The following is an 11,763-nucleotide window of genomic DNA, read 5'->3' as shown; positions in this document are numbered from 1 at the left end:
ATGACTGTAAATTTACAGCAAATATTCAACAGTATGCTACTGTAATATTGTTTTACGGTATTTTACAGTATTTTACAATGCATTGTGGGTATAAATGATATTCAGAGTCCACTTACAGTAAAATCACAGTTATACTGTAAAAATTGACAAGTACCTGTATTTTTCAAAATACGTACGTATTCTTGCTAAATTCTGCATCACTTATTTTATTTAGTTTGAAATAATACAAATATTTCAAACGTAATATTTCAACTGTTTTAACAGTTTTACATATTTTAAAATACATATATTTTCTTAGTGATCAGCTATATTTGATGCATTATCGTCAAGTAAGGTCAGTTTGGCGATTAGAAGGCGTTGTGCTGTTTGAACTGAAACAGGCGCGAAGGAGCTGTCTTTAGTTCGCCATTGCTGGCACAGAGAAAAGCGACAATTGGATGTCAAGGTGAGTATACCATGTTTCTTGATTTATTTATTTTTTTGTCCGTTCAAGTGGTGGGCACTCAGTTATTTTTAAGAACTGAGTAGTGGTTATTATATATTTTAAGGTTTAAGGTATTGGAGCTTCATTGTTATTTGATAGTTATCGTTAGATGATATGATTAACATTATTATATTTTGGTCGTCTTGTTATCAGTATTACGTTAACTTCGTATTGGTGCTTAATTAGTTTTTTGCTAGTGTGCTAGGTTTGCTAGTTAGGTGAAGCTAGCTGTGACCGCAGGAGAAAGAACGTGTGATATTTGTGTAAAGTCTGTGTCATCAGATTTTGTCTCACAGTTGTTTTAACACAATCAGTTAAAAACGCGAAGAGTTTCAGTTTGCCTCGTTATTTCTTATAAGCATATAAGCAAAATGCAGAAAATGCGAAATTATTTCAGGTGAATTCAGATTGTAGTGTGAAGTTTGATTCAGTTTTTAATAATCTCATTCATTTTCATGTCTGCCATGGGTTACCGCCTTGCATAAGGCATGATTTGTTTGAGGGCATTGTGTCTTCTGACCTTTCTTTATACATCAACCGGCTAGTTTCAGAGAATTTTTCATACCAGTAGTTAAATCGTCGCATTACTACCTTTAAGTATATAGTATAGTAGTTGAGTTGCTAATGGCACATTTTAAAGAAGAAAAACGGGACTTCATATTCCAGACAGAGGTAAGCATTTCAGTTTTAAAGATATGTATTTTCTTTAATGGTATATTACATTGCAAATGTATTCATTTACAACTGGACGTAGTTACCCTCTACTTTATTCTGAGTTTTATTTTTCTGTTTTGTACTTAAAGACTTAAAATAATAATAAAAAAAAATTGTGTCTGACTAATTTTTGTCCACTGTGTTGTTATTTTACAGGAGACAATCACTGCAGCTGATATTGAGAGGACCTGCTGCCTGCCAGAGAGTCCAAGGCTGATAATTCTTGGTTTAATCTTACTTTTCATCAGCTCAATTTCTTGTTCGGTAATACTTGTTAACATGTTTGAATAAATTTTGATGGTTGTAGGTGACGGCTCTAGTACACAGAAATGGATGATTGGAATTGAAGGCCAGGTGATTCGCCAAGGGGTGCAGCCAACCTTCATGTCTGGATTAGCAACACTCTTTGTGTGTTACTACAACTTCAACCTCCAATACCAAGATGCACTCTTGAATACCTGCTTGCACTCTTGAATTTATACAAAGGTAAAATTTTGTGACATTGACTTTTCAAAAGTGAATTACATTAGAAAATACTTAGTTATAAACCTTATTAGCAACAACACTATGTTCATACTCAGACACACTAAACTCAGACAAAACAACACACACAGACACACATTCAAAGGCCTTCATAAATATACCACACACGTTTCCAGACCGACACAAATATACCACACACATTCACAAACAGAAAAACACTAACACACACAGACATACTAAGAAATACATTCACAGACCGACACAAATATACCACATACAGACACAATCATAGCATATACAGATAGAACAACACTTCACACCCACAGACAGACACACCAGGACATACATTCAGATAAACACAAAGGTAAACAATTTTCCTTGTATAGACAGATTGATTGTGCATGTTTTTTTTCTTTCAGAAATTTCTTCAAAATCAGCCCAGAGAGAGGGTCAAAGGCAAGCAAAGGGAAAATGAAGAGCAAGAAGACGGGAAAGTTAGTCCAGAAGAAGTCTGTTGCCATCAACCCACACGTTTGCTCACTAATTAGAAAGTTCACTGAGTTTGAATGGGACTTCATATAAGGTACCTGAAGCATTTTGTTCATGCACATAAAGCACTATTTTAGGGTATTATATTCATTTATAGTTTTGTGTCTGTCTGAACTGATTTTAATAACTTGTTGAAATCTTAGAGTCGGAAGTGATGTGAAATTTACCTGTGAAACTAAAATGGTAATGATACTGTAGATAGCAGGGTTTATTTATTGCTTGTGTACTTCACTGTTTGTAGGGATTCTGCCAAACGTGACCACTTGGAATGATGGAATATGAGGAAGTTTTTTTTTTTTTTAAGACTTCAACCTGCTTCTGTTCCCTTCACATACTATTGCTCCTGTGAACTTTATGGTAGTTTGTTTATTCCTTATTTCCACAATTAGTTTTGCATTTTTGAAAATCACAATTTAAAAGATTTTAAAATTACATGCTGGTGAAACGGGGTGGCATGGTGGTGCAGTGGTTAGCACTGTTGCCTCGCACCTCTGGGACCCGGGTTCGAGTCACCGCCTGGGTCACGTGTGTGTGGAGTTTGCATGTTCTCCCCATGTCGTCGTGGGGTTTCCTCCGGGTACTCTGGTTTCCCCCCACAGTCCAAAGACATGCTGAGGCTAATTGGAGTTGTTAAATTGCCCTTTGGTGTGCATGTGTGAGTGAATGGTGTGTGAGTGTGCCCTGCGATGGGCTGGCCCCCCATCCTGGGTTGTTCCCTGCCTCGTGCCCATTGCTTCCGGGATAGTCTCCGGACCCCCCCTGACCCAGTAGCGGTTTCGAAAATGGATGGATGGATGATGGTGAAACATTGGAAATGTAAGAATTGTTGAACATTTTCCATTAACATCTTTATATAAAATTTATGTTTTTGTAAACTAAATGAAATATGTTTTTTTTTTAAATTTACAGTAAAGACATAACAGAACATAATTATGGTTTCAGTGTATTTTCTGTGTGTGTATCAAAAGCTTAATTATAGCGTATAACAAGTAATTTAAATCACTCATTGTCTACTAAGCTGGAAGGCACAAGATATACTGTTTGTTAGATGGCATGCATGCATTGTTTCATTAATATGCCTTAACATAAGAAAACTATAGTAAATATAAACTGCACATAAAGGCATGCAAACTTTTACAATAAAAGGATCAAGTGTACTCTAGTATTACATTAATTCACATACTGTATATACTGTATTGTTATATTGAGATATTACAGCAAATGACATTAAAATGAATACAGTAATGAACCGTAAATTAAATGTACATGAAAACATTACAGAAGTTTCTGTAGTTTTACAGTAATTTAGGTATACTGTATTATACTGTGATTAGAGATATTACAATAAATTACAATAAAAACAAAACGCAGTAATGAACTGTAAAATAAATATACAGTGGCCTACTGTAAAATATACAGTACTGTACTGGCGTCTGTGCTGCCAGTAATTTACTGTAAAATATACGGCAAAGGGGGGCGGCATGGTGGTGCAGTGGTTAGCACTGTTGCCTCACACCTCTGGGACCCGGGTTCGAGTCTCCGCCTGGGTCACATGTGTGCAGAGTTTGCATGTTCTCCCCATGTCGTCGTGGGGTTTCCTCCGGGTACTCCGGTTTCCCCCCACAGTCCAAAAACATGCTGAGGCTAATTGGAGTCGCTGAATTGCCCATAGGTGTGCATGTGTGAGTGAATGGTGTGTGAGTGTGCCCTGCGATGGGCTGGCCCCCCATCCTGGGTTGTTCCCTGCCTCGTGCCCATTGCTTCCGGGATAGGCTCCGGACCCCCCGCGACCCAATAGGATAAGCGGTTTGGAAAATGGATGGATGGATGGATATACGGCAAAGGAGTTTGCATGTTCTCCCCATGTTGTCGTGGGGTTTCCTCCGGGTTCTCCGGTTTCCCCCCACAGTCCAAAAACATGCTGAGGCTAATTGGAGTCGCTAAATTGCCCATAGGTGTGCATGTGTGAGTGGTGTGTGAGTGTGCCCTGCGATGGGCTGGCCCCCCATTCTGGGTTGTTCCCTGCCTCGTGCCCATTGCTTCCGGGATGGGCTCTGGACCCCCCGCGACCCAATAGGATAAGCGGTTTGGAAAATGGATGGATGGATGGATGGGGCCAGATAGTGAAGAGATTTGCAGATAAAGAGCAAAACCTTAAACGAAATGCGCTGCCAGATAGGAAGCCAGTCATACATCTGCTGTGTGATGTGTAAGGGAGTAAGAGAGCACAGCAGATGTGTGACCTCTAGGTCTGTTGCCTCTGCAAATATTCCCCAATCTGTGGTGTCAAAACAGCCTTATACAGTAGGACTCCGGCGCCGCTTCCTTAGTCCACACCTATATAAGAGAGCACAAGTTCTCAAGGACATCTAGACTGGCAGACTCCACCGGAGAGCCAGCAACATCATCAAAGACTCCTCACACCCTGGATACTACCTTTTCTCCCCCCTCTCAGATGATACAGCTCAATCAAAGCAAGAACAAAGAGACTGAACTTTTACCCACAGGCAGTTAAATGTTAGTTAATCCATCCCCCTGAATGACTATGCAATTTTTCTTTTTATGTGCTGTTGTTATTTCTTATTTATTACTTTAACTTATGCTACTAAACAGAGAGCTGCTAAATTGTTTTTCACTGTTTTTGTAATAGTGACAATGAAGATCTATCTTATCTAATCTGATCTTATGCTATCTTCCATCCATTCATCATCTTCCGCTTATCCGAGGTCAGGTCGCGGGGACTGCTTGCAGTTTTTGGTTTTTGTTGGATATAGCCCGATTATATGCCACGGGCCTTTTAATTTGTTTGTTTGCATTTTCGCCAGGTAGGCTACCTTCTTTAAACTGCATTTTGCTAGACTACATATTTCGGGATATTTTATTGTAGTCTCTGTAAATATGTATATAGTTTAGCCTAACCCAGCCACTTAACAGAGCAAACCAGCTCAACTAGGTGCCGGTCCCAAGCCCGGATTAATGGGGAGGGAAATAAAGAGACTGTATCTTCACTGCATCACTCATGTCAAAATGTGGGAAATATGTGGTTGTATAAATAAATGCGTTAAAGCAGGTTAATGATTCTCTGCTGTCTAAATTGTATAAAAAGTTAGGCTACATGACATTTGAATGGGCTATACCCGGATGCATGGACGCATTATGAGAATGAGAGAGACGGCGCATGCACACTAATTAACCTATACCCTGTTCACGTAGACAATACACTGTCATTTCTGCAACATAAATGGATGAGATGGGCAGGCAGCTGGAGGTGGAATTTTTGTCCTTGGTAAAACTCTGACGGTCTCCACACTGGTAACAACGTTGTTTTCTAGGCATAGCCACACAAATCTCCTCCTGTCTGAAAAAGATGTAGGAAATGGAATTTAGCCATTAAAACTTAACAGTTTTTGTGAAGAACAGTCGAATTCTCTCGTTAAGTTCTTTGTGTTCTTGCACCAAAGCTTTAAAATATGTTTCAGCGCCACCACATATACATGTGTGTGTGCATGTATATGTGTGTGTGTGTCTGCGTGTGTGTGTGGAGGGTTGGGGGGGTGGTCAAGAAACACTGTTGTTGATACTGGGGCGATGGGAGTCTGATATTGTACTTTGCAGCTGGGGCCGAAGGGAGGCTGTACTGTACTAATGATCTGAAAGTAGAGAATTCTGAGGGATAATAGATATGTGTTCCACCCGAATACCATGGTGTTTTAAGATGATGTGAGGGGGATATAGGGCTCTCGAAGGAACAGACAGGCACACTTAGGTTCGCTTCTAAAAACTATTTATTACAAGTAATACAAATTAACCTTGTATTAAAATCAATACCAAAACATTGGATCAAAGGCAATGCAAAATAGTCCCATATCACAAGTCATATCCAATAATTATAGTTATATACATATTGTCATGCCCGGCTCGTCCGATCCTCGTGTGTACCACGCCCCCCTGATTATTCACGTGTGTTTCCCTGATTATACCCAGGTGTACCCTGTTGTCTTGTCTATTTCAGTCCCAGTCTTGCCTCAGTTCAGGGTCTGTCATTGATGTTAGTGAGTCTTCGAGCCGCTGTTCTGTCCTGCCCGTCCCGTTCGTTAATAAATCCCCAGTTTTCCCCGACTTGCGGCTCCTTGCCTGCTTCTTGCTCGCTCGCCTGCCCGTGTGCATTACCCGCACAACCCGGATCGTGACATATATATCATTAACAAGAATAAAACTGCCAATACAAGAGATTATAGGTATATATATAAAAAGTGATAAAAAGAACATGCATACATAGAAAGAGCAAATTGATAGTATGGTTATTGTGATGACTGATTGAATCAACACATTGACACTGCAAAGCTATTCACACTCGGACGTGCCATCATCACCTACCTTCACTCTTAGACTGAGGAGCCCTTTTCAGTCCTGGCAGGAGACCAACACGTAAGTCCCGAGAAAGTGCCGGGCAATGTGCGCTCTATCCCACGGCTGAGCTCCAACCAACACTGAGATCTCCCCATTCCTTTATACTAAACTTTAGGCATTACATGTGGGCAGGGGACGAACTGGCCAGGCTCACCCACTCCCCAGGGCAATGCTGCCTGCAGTTTCAATAGGAAAGTTTCTATAATCAATGTCCCCCCTCCTCCTAAGGATGGGGGTAAGCGTTCTGCGCACACTGACTGACTAGGTGCAGTTCCCAAAATAATTAAACGAGTATTCTTGAGCAAGACCCCGAGATACTTAAACTCCTCCACTTGGGGAAGGACCCTATCCCCAACCCTGAGAGAGCATTCTACCCTTTTCCGGCTGAGAACCATGGTCTCAGATTTGGAGGTGCTGATCCTCATCCCAGCCGCTTCACACTCGGCTGCGAACCGTCCCAATGAGAGTCGAAGGTCACGGTCCGATGAGGCCAACAGAACCACATCATCTGCAAAAAGCAGAGACCTAATCCTGAGGCCACCAAACCGGACACCCTCAACGCCCTGGCTGCGCCTAGAAATTCTGTCCATAAAAGCTATGAACAGAATCGGTGACAAAGGGCAGCCCTGATGGAGTCCAACCCTCACTGGAAACGAGTCCGACTTATTGCCGCCCATGCGGACCAGGCTCTGGCACCGGTCATACAGGGACCGAACCGCCCTTAAAAGGAAGCCCGGTACCCCATACTCCCGGAGCACCCCCCACAGGACTCCCCGAGGCTCACGGTCGAATGCCTTCTCCAAGTCCACAAAACACATGTAGACTGGTCGGGCAAACTCCCATGAGCCCTCCAAAACCCTACTGAGAGTATAGAGCTGGTCCACTGTTCCACGGCCAGAGCGAAAACCACACTGCTCCTCCTGAATCGAGGTTCAACAATCCGCCGGACCCTCCTCTCCAGGACCCCCGAATAGACCTTACCAGGGAGGCTGAGGAGTGTGATCCCCCTATAGTTGGAGCACACCCTCCGGTCCCCCTTCTTAAAGAGGGGGACCACCATCCCGGTCTGCCAGTCCAGAGGCACTGCCCCCGATGTCCAAGCGATGTCGCAGATACGTGTCAACCAGGACAGCCCCGCAACATCCAGAGCCTTGAGGAACTCCGGGCGGATCTCATCCACCCCCGGGGCCCGGCCACCGAGGAGCTTTTTAACCACCTCAGTTACCTCCGCCCCAGAGATAGGCGAGTCCACCCCCAAGTCCCCACACCCTGCTTCCATTACGGAAAACGTGTCGGTGGGATTGAGAAGGTCTTCGAAGTATTCCCTCCACCGACCCAGAACGTCCCGAGTTGAGGTCAGGAGCGCACCATCCCCACCATAAACAGTGTTGATGTTGCACCGCTTCCCCGCCCTGAGCCGCCGGATGGTGGACCAGAACCTCCTCGAAGCCGTCCGGAAGTCGTTTTCCATGGCCTCGCCAAACTCCTCCCACACCCGAGGTTTTGCCTCAACAACCGCCAAAGCCGCATCCTGCTCGGCCTGCCGGTAACCGTCAGCTGTGTCTGGAGTCCCACAGGCCAAAAAGACCCGGTAGGACTCCTTCAGCTTGACGGCATCCCTCACCACTGGTGTCCACCAGCGGGTTCGAGGATTGCCGCCGCGACAGGCACCGACCACTTTACGGCCGCAGCTCCGGTCAGCCGCCTCCACAATGGAGGCGCTGAACATGGCCCATTCGGACTCAATGTCCCCCACCTCCCCCGGGATATGGGAGAAGTTCTACCGGAGGTAGGAGTTGAAACTCCTCCTGACAGGGGGTTCCGCCAGACGTTCCCAGCAGACTCACACTATACGCTTGGGCCTGCCAGGCCTGGCCGGCTTCCTCCCCCACCAGCGGAGCCAACCCACCACCAGGTAGTGATCAGTTGACAGCTCCGCCCCTCTCTTCACCCGAGTGTCCAAGACATGCGGCCGCAAGTCCGACGACACGACTACAAAGTCGATCATCGAACTGCGGCCTAGGGTGTCCTGGTGCCAAGTGCACATGTGGACACCCTTATGTTTGAACATGGTGCTCATTATGGATAATCCATGACGAGCACAGAAGTCCAACAACAAAGCACCGCTCGGGTTCAGGTCGGGGGGGCTGTTCCTCCAAATCACGCCCCTCCAGGTCTCACTGTCATTGCCCACGTGAGCATTGAAGTCCCCCAGCAGAACAATAGAGTCCCCAGGAGGAGCGCTTTCCAACACCCCTTCCAAGGACTCCAAAAAGGGTGGGTATTCTGAACTGCCGTATGGCGCATAAGCGCAAACAACAGTCAGGACCCGTCCCCCCACCCGAAGGCGAAGGGAGGCTACCCTCTCGTCCACTGCGGTAAACCCCAACGTACAGGCACCCAGCCAGGGGGCAATAAGTATGCCCACGGCCGCTCGGCGCCTCTCCCCGTGGGCAACTCCAGAGTGGAAAAGGGTCCAACCCCCCTCAAGGAGACTGGTTCCAGAGCCCAAGCCGTGCGTCGAGGTGAGTCTGACTATATCTAGCCGGAACTTCGCAACCTCGTGCACCAGCTCAGGCTCCTTCCTCATCGGAGAGGTGACATTCCATGTCCCTAGAGCTAGCTTCTGCAGCCGAGGATCGGACTGCCAAGGTTCCTGCCTTTGGCTGCCGCCCAGCTTGCATCGCACCCGACCCCTATGGCCCCTCCCATAGGTGGTGAGCCCATTGGAGGGGGGACCCACGTGCCTTCTTCGGCCTGTGCCCGACCAGGCCCCATAAGTGTAGGCCTGGCCACCAGGCGCTTGCCCTCGAGCCCCACCCCCAGGCCTGGCTCCAGGGGGGGACCCCGGTGACCCGCGTCCGGGCAAGGGAAATCGTGTTTCCAAAATCTTGTCCTTCATAGGCATCTTCTGAGCCGCACTTCGTCTGGTTCCTCACCCAGGACCTATTTCCCTTGGGTGACCCTACCAGGGTCATAAAGCCCCAGACAACATAGCTCGTGAGATCACTGGAACACGCAAACCCCTCCACCACGATAAGGTGTCGGCTCCAGGAGAGGGGTCACAGTGCGGCGTCAGCAGTGATGCGGGCGCTGCATCGGTCTGTCATAGTGAAGAGAGAGCTGAGCCAAAAGGCAAAGCTCTCGATTTACCAGTCGATCTACGTTCCTACCCTCACCTATGGTCATGAGCTATGGGTAGTGACCGAAAGAACGAGATCGCGGGTACAAGCGGCCGAAATGAGTTTCCTCCACAGGGTGGCTGGGCTCTCCCTTAGAGATAGGGTGAGGAGCTCAGTCATTCGGGAGGGACTCAGAGTAGAGCCGCTGCTCCTCCGCATCGAGAGGAGCCAGATGAGGTGGCTCGGACATCTGATTAGGATGCCTCCTGGACGCCTCCCTGGAGAGGTGTTCCGGGCATGTCCTACTGGGAGGAGGCCCCGGGGAAGACCCAGGACACGCTGGAGAGACTATGTCTCACGGCTGGCCTGGGAACGCCTCGGGGTCCCCCCAGAGGAGCTGGATGAAGTGTCCGGGGAGAGGGAAGTCTGGGTCTCCCTGCTGAGACTGCTGCCCCCGCGACCCGACCCCGGATTCAGCGGTAGATGATGGATGGATGGATGGTATTCTTGAGCAGTGCTTTCCCTCCCCATGAAGATAAGGCAGGTGTCTCATACACTGACCAGTAGCGTACAAAACATATTCAGCAGCACCTTTTCCTGTCTTCAGCAAGCCCCTCTAAACCCGGGGAAACATGGTAAGTGTCCTTGAATAGGGTAAGGATCCCAGAACGAGGATTCTCTCACATAAGATAAGGATACTCTGAAACCAGTCATTTGTGAAAAATAAGTTATATAAGTGATCAGAGAGGGAAAAGACCATGCTTATGCGGATTTATCCTTAATACAATAATATTATAGGTGAATCATGGACGACGTATTTGAGGGTGATCAGTCCACAAAGGATCAGAATCAATCCACACCTCAATCACCTCATATGTATGTCTATAACAGGAGGACAATGATTAATTCTAGGCGACGTAGTCGTCCACAAATTCATCCTAATACACATGGCTAATAATCCAATCCAGGGTATGGTTACAGGCAGGGGAGTTGCTAAAGATTTTGGGCCGCACAAAAGCATACCATATTGGCCCCCCCAGTCCAGACCAATCCAGTTATTTTCCAGTTTTTTAGGGCTCCTGTCACTCCGGGGTCCTTGAATCATCTTAACATCTTAACATCAGCGACTGGCCTCGAGACTATGAGCAATGCTTTTAGACAGGATGTCGGCACCAGCCTATAAGGGGTGATTACCTTCCTTTTTCAAAAGGCCAGGCCTACCCCAGAACATTGGCCAATTGTCTATAAAACCTACACCATTTATCGGGCACCATTCTGACAGCCAGCGGTAGAGCAATGATAATCTGCTGTACATTTCATCACCACGTCTAGCAGAGATGGGGCCAAAGCACATTACTGACACAGACATCATCTTTGCAAGGCTGCAAAACTCTATGAAATTTATCTTAGTCATCTCCAATTGCCTCAATCAGACATCATTAGACTACAATTTACTATGGTCGTTGGAGTCACTACTCTCACGTTTGTTAAAATAGAATTGCCAGTTACCAGAGCACTTTCAACAGGCATCTCAGTGGGTGTTTCGCTGAGTACTTTTGGAAATGCGAATACGTGAATGGTGCTGATATGAGTTAGATTTGGATTTATGACTATGTCACCAGATCGGCTCCCTAAGAAAGCTTAGGGAATCTAGCACTTCTGCTTTTGTGAGCGTCCTGTACATGACAAACAGATTTTTATATAAGGTGTGAAGCTCAAAGATATTGTGTAATGAAGACCAAATCATTTGCATGTGATTTGATGCATCTGATTCTAATTCCTAGGTTTAACGAAGCGATAAATGAGGTATTTCATTTTCCACATTGAAAAGAATCCAATGTAAATATTCATTGTATCCTTGTTAATTTTCACACATTTCTCTACAAGTACTGTTGAAATGAAAATGTGACATTTGTCTTGCCAAATATGTTGAAAATTATAAAATTAAAGGCATTTTACAGAAAATATGAATGTATTTTTAAGTGGCTCGTTGATGCTAAT

General features: G+C 45.7%; 1 long non-coding RNA gene across 1 annotated transcript; it reads left to right on the top strand.

The window, feature by feature from the left end:
- The first annotated feature begins 346 nt into the window (after nt 1-346).
- LOC125724526 (uncharacterized) lies at nt 347-2,663 on the top strand. Its single transcript, XR_007387209.1, has 4 exons — nt 347-445; nt 1,355-1,684; nt 2,101-2,264; nt 2,472-2,663. It is a non-coding gene; the product is annotated as an uncharacterized LOC125724526 (long non-coding RNA).
- Nucleotides 2,664-11,763: the final 9,100 nt, after the last annotated feature.

The sequence above is a fragment of the Brienomyrus brachyistius genome, unplaced genomic scaffold, assembly GCF_023856365.1.
Source record: "Brienomyrus brachyistius isolate T26 unplaced genomic scaffold, BBRACH_0.4 scaffold57, whole genome shotgun sequence".
NCBI classification, from domain to species: Eukaryota; Metazoa; Chordata; class Actinopteri; order Osteoglossiformes; family Mormyridae; genus Brienomyrus; species Brienomyrus brachyistius.
This window is presented reverse-complemented; position numbering and strand designations above follow the sequence as displayed.